This window comes from Lactuca virosa, chromosome 4, assembly GCF_052849685.1.
Source record: "Lactuca virosa cultivar CGN04683 chromosome 4, Lactuca_virosa_CGN04683_v6, whole genome shotgun sequence".
Taxonomy (NCBI): domain Eukaryota; kingdom Viridiplantae; phylum Streptophyta; class Magnoliopsida; order Asterales; family Asteraceae; genus Lactuca; species Lactuca virosa.
In genome coordinates, this window is record NC_136429.1 from 340,997,222 (window position 1) to 341,006,406 (window position 9,185).

The window sequence follows — 9,185 nt, forward strand, 5'->3', positions numbered from 1 at the left end:
GGCAAACCTCTTTAAGTGCCCAGTCTCACCACAATCGTAACAAATGCGACTCTCGCCAGTTCATGCTTCAAGGTTGGTCGTCGATTTCAGGTTCCTATAGAACCTGGCGGTAATGATCCTTCCTATTACAAACATTCCAGATAAGTTCTCTACATGCACCAACATGGTGGAAGTTACATTTGTTTCACTTCGGGCGCTTCCCTGCATACTTTCTCTGTGGAGTGGGTGATGTTGTGGTTATCACATTTTCCTTCCCCGTTTCCTATTTCTTCCTAGAGGATTGCTTTGTATTTCCTATGAAGTCACCATCAAACTTTTGCTTGTTATTCCCAGACTTGTAAGTGTCAGCCTTCTAAACCATGGTTCCTTGACGGATTCCCTGGTTTGTTAAGTTAAAGGCCAACCTCTTGGCATTATCGAAGGTGGTAGGTCTTAAAGCAATGACCATTGCTTGGATTTGCGGGGTCTGGTCCTGAAATACCTCTCGGTCTGTTTGTATTCTGGGGTTACAAAACCCAAGCATAGAGTGACAAGATTATTGAATCGAGTGTTATAAGCTGCAATTCCTGCATCCTTTATAGTGAGGTTCCAAATTTCCTACTCTAGGTTTTGTATGTCGTCTCTAGGGCAATATTCTTCAACAAGCATTTGCTTTAGGTCATTACCAAGAAATTGCATAAGCTGAGTCAACGCCCATGGTTTTGGAATGGCCATTCCACCAAGTAAGGCCTGCAGTCATAAATGTTCAAGTGGAAAATTTTACCTTGCAATCCTCAATATAGAAGATGATGTGGAATATAGATTACATTCTTTCGATCCAATGAGTCAGTCCAACTACCCCTTCGTTACCGTAGAAAAATTGATGATTGAATTTCATAAAATCCTTGTTAGTGCAAGACCTTGAACTTACCTTATTTTCACCATGCGATGTTTCTAATGGTTTTGTAGTTTGCTAGGGTGTCAGTGAATTGCTGTGCGATCAGTAGTTTAATTGCCGTTGAGTCTAGCAGTTGTGTTACCACTGGTGGTTGTTTAAGTCTTGGTGTTGGTCCTGGACGACGTCTAGTAACTCTTCTTGGAGACATGATGTCGTCCTAATATAAATTAATTAAAGAGATAGTGTGAAATGATTATTTCAATGAATATTTTATAAAAATGTAAGTAACAATGATTATTTCAGTTACAAGAGTTAGTGTGAAATTTTTTGAAAACTCTACGGATTTCTAAGTTGTAGTGATAGCGTACTTAAAATTACAATGCTTAAAGTAGATCGAGGTGTGATATTAATATTAAACATATGTTTAATATATTTATATCATCGTAATCAATTATATAAGTTACTGACTATACAAAAGTTCCAAAGGAGTGGGGGTTAGGGATGAAAAAGTTCTACATATAGTTTCCCAAAATACTATACCCAAAAAGATAGCAAGGATCTATACACTTGCCTATATGGACTTTTCCTAGTATCCATAAACCTAATCTTAGGGCACAACCTGCCCTTCTAAGTCTACCATAACCCAAAGTGAGAGCCTAGTATGTATACTAGCTCTGAAAACTGATATTGTGTCACGATTTCCCTTTGTTCTGCCTCAACGACCCTGTCTTCGCAGTTGTGACCCTTAGGTCTTTCGTATTGGCCCTGAGATCTAATCCATTGATCTCGGTATCATGACCATTAGCGTTCCTTTGTGTTGCTCCCAAGCAATGATATGTTTTTTCTATGGCCTCTTGATCAAGGTTGCAGTCTTTCAGTCTTCCTCAAGGCTCTGAACTCTCCTAGCTAGAGTAATAGCATTACCCTCGATGATTCCCATTTCATCACTAACTGTCTAGATCTATTGGCTTAGTCGTGCACTGCGTGACACTATTAAGGGCCACGTGCTATGGATAGGCTCTTCTATGATAGGGGTGGGTGGAGGATGATGGGTTTTGACCACTATAACAATCCTATGGTGCACATACAACCCTAAATGCTTTGGATCTAAGTTTTCTCAAGTTATACATGCAATTTCATTTCATCCAAAGCATGAACCCTAACTAGAATACAATTTTGATATTTACAACATAATACAATTTAGATGAATATCTCTTAGTTGTAGCTTGTAGTTCTACGCCTTTCAAGAGCTTAGTACCTCAAATGTGATACGTCTAATAAGTCAAAGACACCAAAAGCAAATGGAGGAATATAAGAGGAGGTTAGGAGGCACCAAAAACGGCTAGGGTTTCTTCATGGAACACAAGTGCCAATTTTGGGAGTGCAAGGGTTAGTATTTATAGTGTGGAAGCCCTAGGGTTTCATCTTGGAAACCCTAATTCATATGATTAGGCCTTAATCCATCCAATAACCCATATGATATGCCCTTTGGACTAAATCTTCATGGACTCTCACATATATTTAGTCCATCCCTAATCAACATGGATCATTAGCCCAAACTATAAGTATTACTGATTTATCTAATCAATCCCCGTTAATTTAATCAATCTCTTTTGATCACTAAATTAATTCCAAATTAATTTTTGATCAATACTAATTAAATAATATGATTTCTCAATTAACATATCATTCATATACTATATTAATAAATCACAAATAACCTCTTTCTCAAAAATCCATCCTATCAAATTGCTATGGTGAAGGCAACCCAAAAGGACCATGCTACTATCGGGTCAAGTACATACCAATTATAGGTATGGGCTTAGACACCTAATCAAACAGTCTCCCACTTGGATAAGTCTAATTACTATAACTGCCAATGCAATTTCAAATCCGATTAGCAATCGTAGCTCTTAAAAGCCGATGTCGAACTCTGATCTTATTAGTACCACATCCTTTAGATAAGGGATCAATTATTCCTCTGTTCTACAAGATATCATATAGACATGAAACATGGATTATAATCATTCTCTCTGCCCATGTTCTGTTTTCCGATTTCCGATTTATGATGATTGACTAATTTAACAAATGAAATCAGTCTAGGCTTGGCCAAACGCTTAGGGTGTCATCACTAAATCATCGAGGGGCCCACATATATCGCTTTTATCCCTCTTAGGGTAAAAGGAACAGATAAACTTTGACTCATATGCTTGGTTAATTTACTCATCAAATCACATACAACAATACGTTTTATAACACCAAGTTACTGGTGCGTTTACGTATCATCAATGTGCAACTGACTTGTAAACTACAATTCATATGTCTCCATTTCAAGAATATAAGATATTATCGTTTCACAATCACTCGTGATAAAATCCATGAAGTGATTCATGTGAGCGTGGGTTTAATCCAATACTCAAATTCCTATTTCAAGAGTACTCATGAATACTGCCGCAAACATTTGCTATGTCTAAGCTTTTAGACAATCTACAGACGGATTCATGACAGTCTTTCCTCGTTACTTACTTCCAAAGTATCATCAACTGTGGATGTTTGAATAACCTAGTTATTCGGGAACTAAAACATGCGAAGTGCAACACAAGAATAATTTAATCCAATATGGTCTCAAAACTTTTGAATATAAATAAAAAAGACTTATTATTTAATCACCATATCGATTACACATTATTCATTGTATAATTGTTTCGACTAATAAACTTAATACTTGAATTAAAATAATAGTTATCCCATGCCCTAAACATGCACACTATGTTTACCTATGGTCCTTTCTTTGTGAAACAGATCAATTGGAAACATTTCCAATGATGCTCATTTCACAATTCCAAACCCTTATCATAAGTGTAAGAATACCAAATTCTTCCACTATTAGAAAGTGTTAGATTCTAAGCTATTATGCAATGATCATTTTGTAATGACTAGGCACCAAAGTCACAGAGACTTTGCCAATTACAAAACATTCCATTGGAGATACGAAGTCTCATATTCAAAGTACATTCCTTTGAACATCCTTCTTGAATAAAAGTTTCTACACATATATTCTTAATATCCAACCCCCATTAAACATTTCCATATTGCCATATGACTATCCATTCTTAACAGAATACTATCTATTCAGAATCACATCAATATGGTCCATCCATTATTGTACTTCCAACTGTCCATAAGCAACCAATCTTCAGCAAACTTCAGATTGTCCTTGACAGTTGCTTAAAACTTCCAGTCATATCTTGTTCTAATCCTTTTTCCCTCTTAATACCCTAGGCATTTGGAAATTAGAACAATCGAATATTATAGCATATGTAATCGATCCTATATCCAAAGCACATGGGATATGAATCATAATGTCTTACATAAAGACATGATACTAGACCAGTCTTTTGCTATAACATTTCTATATATATATATAGAATTTCTAATGTTGAAACATTTCAACATTACATTCATATATATCCATGACTAAGTCCCTTTAATAATTTCAATCTAATCTTTTAGATTCGAAATGAAGTATGAGCTCCTCTCCCTTAAAACCTTTTATAGCGAAACAACTTTTCAAACTCTGCAACTTTGCAAATTAAAACTTTGTTACCTATTAATATTTTGTTGAAATGGGTGAGTAATTAAGCCTTCTATACTACCGATTTTACTTCCTATATACTCAATTTCAGGTTTATTTCATCCATTGATCCTCATTTTTAATTTTTGAATTTCTAAAACTTTTCTAAGTTTTTAGCTAAATCCGTAAATTGGTGACGTTTTCGACGAAATGTGCTACTTATTTGTGTTCTAGAATCCTAGTCGAACATCCCTATATGGTTATTGAGTTAAAAATTGGACGAAAAATCAGGTTACCATGTCTGATGTTCTTCGTGTTCTTGGAGCACGCCACGCAGATGCATGTGTGTTGTGTACCTTCACACGCAACACACACTTTGTGCGTCTGGTCCATTTCAACAACAATTATGCAGCATTTAACTAATCTAGCTTATTCCTAACCATCTTTTCTCAATTTTTCTATAGATATGTCGAAATGAGGTCGGCAAGTTGTAGGTCAGTTAACTCCTAACTGGCCATCACATCCTTTCGTACAGTTCCCCGATGATCTTCCTGATTGGAGTTATTTTTTTTCTTGTCTTATCGCTCTTTCGTCCAAGAAGATTAGCATTCCTCAGGCTCTTTCCTGGAGGGATGCGGATGAGTCCGGGTAGACAGCTTGTCTGGAGCTATTCCTTACCCATATTTTGCAGGATGATAGCGGTCTTGAGCTTTTTTTCTACCATGGGTGGCGGGGGGTTGTTGGGGTCCAGGAGGAAATTTACAAGGAGCTCTGCTAGGAGTTCTTTTCGATAGTTCGCTTTGAAAAAATGTCGACAAGATGGGACGATAGATTAGTCTTTACTTTTCACCTGGGAGGCGTATCCCGTTCTTGCAGCCTGATCGAGTTGGGGATGCGACTAGGGATTTATACAAAGGAGGAGACTCTGAGTCCTCATTTTCATTCCTATCGTGACAGTTGTATTACTGAGCCACCATAGGAGTACAACTACATGCAAGTCTGGGGTCACGCTAGGGGAACCTATGTTTCCAGGACGGCCAAGGAGAGCGCCTTCCGATCTCCTATTTATTGGTTGATCCACCAATTGGTCGCTTCTACTATTTGTCACCATGAGGAGTGTGACAAGGTTCCTTCTAGAGACCTCTTGTATATGTGCTGCCTCAATTAGACTGACGTTTTCCTTCATCTTCCCTTTGCCCTAGCTCTCTATGTATCTGGTATGACTCTAGGTTCCATGCCTTCGATCAGGATTTGCGGGGGTCACTGGGTTACTCGGTTGGACCTATCTTTTGAGATTGACACTAGCAGGATGTTCTTATGCCTAGCTGAGAGATGGGTACTACCACTATAGAGAAGATGCGGGTGTTGGTTCGGGTCGGGCGAAAGTGGAGGATTTCAGATGATGATATCGTGGAGGTGGAGAACATCCCTGAGCCTACCTTCGAGAGGCGTCAGAGACCCAGGAACGCCGAACCTGATCGGCTGGAGCCGAATCTACGTGACATGATGCGGTTTCTGGATGATGCATGGGAGGAGCGTCGTTGGATCATGGCTTCGATTGTTGGGGTGATGCAACATTTGTGGATGGACCATCCACCTTTTCCTTAGGCGGGTCCTACTGTTCCACGACCTAGTCATCCATGTCATGATGGTGTTGGTCCTTCAGGAACACGTCATGGGGATAGTGATGATGACAATGACGAGGGCACGTATGACGAGGAGGATGAGTATGAGAGCAGCGATGAGTACGTTGATGTGTTTGGGTTGATACATTGTATTTTGATACTTATTTTGTGCGATGTATTTGATAGACTGTATGCTTTTGATTTGTGTTTCTATATATATATACGGTTTCTATTTTATCATTTATCTAACCCTGATTCAGTCGATGTATTGGTTCCGTCAAGACTAAACATAGTTGATCAGGCTGCGTTTAGGAGTGACTCAACCTTTACATACTGAACCAACTTAGGTAATTAACTTATATACATTGCGTTTTTTATTTGTACGTATACTGTATTTATGATTGATGGCTATTATTGTTGTATGCTTCTAGACTACCAAGAAAGGGATTTTCCATATGAAAAGTGTTGGAGGGAAGGACCATTTTAGCTTATAGCCGTTCTAAATCCAGCAGCCCAAGCGACAGTTCAAACTAGTCACCTATCCCTTAAGTAGTCTATTAGTAGGGTAATTAATAGTAATACTTTTATTTATAGGTTTGAGGGAAAACCTAAATGGAGTATATGTCCTAATATATAGTCGTAATTATGAAATAAATACTAATTCGCTATAGTAACTAGCTCTGAAACCATTCTGTCAGACCTTCCCCAGCCGCTGGCGGAAATTCCGAGTGGTGACGATACATAGATTACCCAAATCATAGAGCACAAACCATAACTATCTATTAAACGAAACCTATATGTCTTTGAGCTGGAAATCCTTCCTTGTCTTGATATTTACTCTATCATTGGAACACATGTGATTTTTAAAAACGTCATCCTAATGTTCGTGAGTGCACAAGTTTTCAGTTAAACGTATATTAAACTCTTTTTGGAAAACTTTCTAGAAATTTTTATGATTCTTAAATTCCTATTTTCCTATGTTTTATTGTATCACCTCTTGAATTATTATCTCTTTAGGACATTCTGGTAATCCTATTTTATTATCTCTATAGGATGCTTTACAATTCCTAATTTACTATCTTTGTAGGATATTTGTCGATCCTATCTTATTATCTTTTTAGGATGTTTTATTAATTATAATTTACTATCTTTTAAGATATTTTACTAATCCTAACATATTTTATATACCAATCTAAGGCGTCCATCTTGGTAATCGGATCTCTAAGGTGGTTGTAATGTATAACCATGAGCCCCCATAATCGACGTTGTTTGACTAGTGATTACCCCGCCACGACGCTTCATCAGACGTCAAATAGTGATTAATAAGAAAGTTATCCTGCCGGGATTGTAGCTAGCAATCGCATATGGGGATGTCAATCCCCGTATAGATCTATACATATCTTTCTAGCTCTCATAAGATTAACAATTACAGGTTCGGGGTAGCCGAATTTAATCAGGCTAAGGATGAATATTAACAGCGCACTAACGCATTCACCTTAGATATTTTATCTTTTATCCTTTATCTTTTATCTTTCTTAGTGATTTCTTATAACTATAATATAAACCCCTTTAATTTTACATTTGATAATTATATATTTTAGATATCATAATTATCTAGTATATATATATATTGTTTACCATACATATATATACCCTAATAACGGTTAATTTGATAACTGGATATTTGGGCAGAGTAACGATTAAGTACAGTGCATATCCCTATATTTGACCAACATTACTTCTAGGCACTATGCTAACCGAGGGATTTGGCCATTATAACATCTAGGTATTATCTCTTCCTAGATTATCGATCATTATACCTCTTAGGCATAATATCATAGGTTACAACTGGGTATAATATCTATAGCTACATTATCCTAAAGCTTCAAGCTTTATAAAACAATTTGTATTTATAGATATAAATGTATTTTGATAAAGCATTTTGATAAGCATGTATTTCCCCGTAAAACATTTAAAATGGTGAAATTGGGGCCGTGAACTCACTCAAGTAGCGCAATCTGAAGACCCCAAGCTATTGCATCTGAAGCTTCGTGTAATTAAGAGGACTTCTGAAATAGCTTAAGAGATAGAGATAGAGAGTTTGGGTGTGAGAAAATCAGAAAGTGAGCACCTCTTAGGCATAATATCATAGGTTACAACGATTATATTCTTGGGATCACTTTGTTGTGTACTTTCCAAATACACTAACAATTATTAAAAGTGATATAACTCTTTACTCACTCATTTTGACCCTTTTGTTATTATCTAACTGATCATATTTTTCCTGGAATATTAAAAGCTCTATTATCATCATGGGTTAATGCTAATCTCTAGTGACGGTTAGTGACAGGAGTTTCCCAATTTTCATAGTCCCAATCTCATGTCGCGAGCTCCTAAGTCCAGCGCGTTGTGAATTTAGTTTAACAACTAAACTTAATAAGGACTTCATCCTTAAAGGCATGAGCTCTAAATCTTAGATCATAAACATCTAATTGTCTTAATGGATAAAGTTTCCAACTTTATCCGTCCTAATGACTTAATCACTCAATATCTCAAACCCTAGGTCCAAAATTTCGCTTAAAGTGACAACACTAAGTGAATGCATTAAAGATAAAGCATGTATTGCCCTATATCACTTCGTAGTGATCCATTACTTTAGAAAGGCCATATCCAAGTCCTGGAGTTCCATAAACTCTAAGAACATCCTCAAAAAGGGACCAAAACCACATACACCAACTAAGGCCTAAGAGAAAAGGCATAAAGGAAGGAACTATAAGACTTACCCATGTCCAGAAACATAAAAGAATGTTACATCTAAGCTGAAAAAAAACCTTGCACCATTAATCACCTCCTCTAACTTCAAGAATGCACCAAAATCTCAAAACTTGGAGAGAAATTGATAGGGAACAATATGGAGGCTAGGGTTAACACTCAAGAGATTCTCTAATGTGATGGGGCTGCAAATGGCCAAAAACACGGAGATAATACATTTAAATATAAGATAAAACCCTAATTTCATGGGCTTGGGACGCACCAGCTTTCGCATCGTGACACCTCTTATGTCACGTCGTGAAGGAGTTAATCCAGCAAATCCCAAAACCGCTTAAGC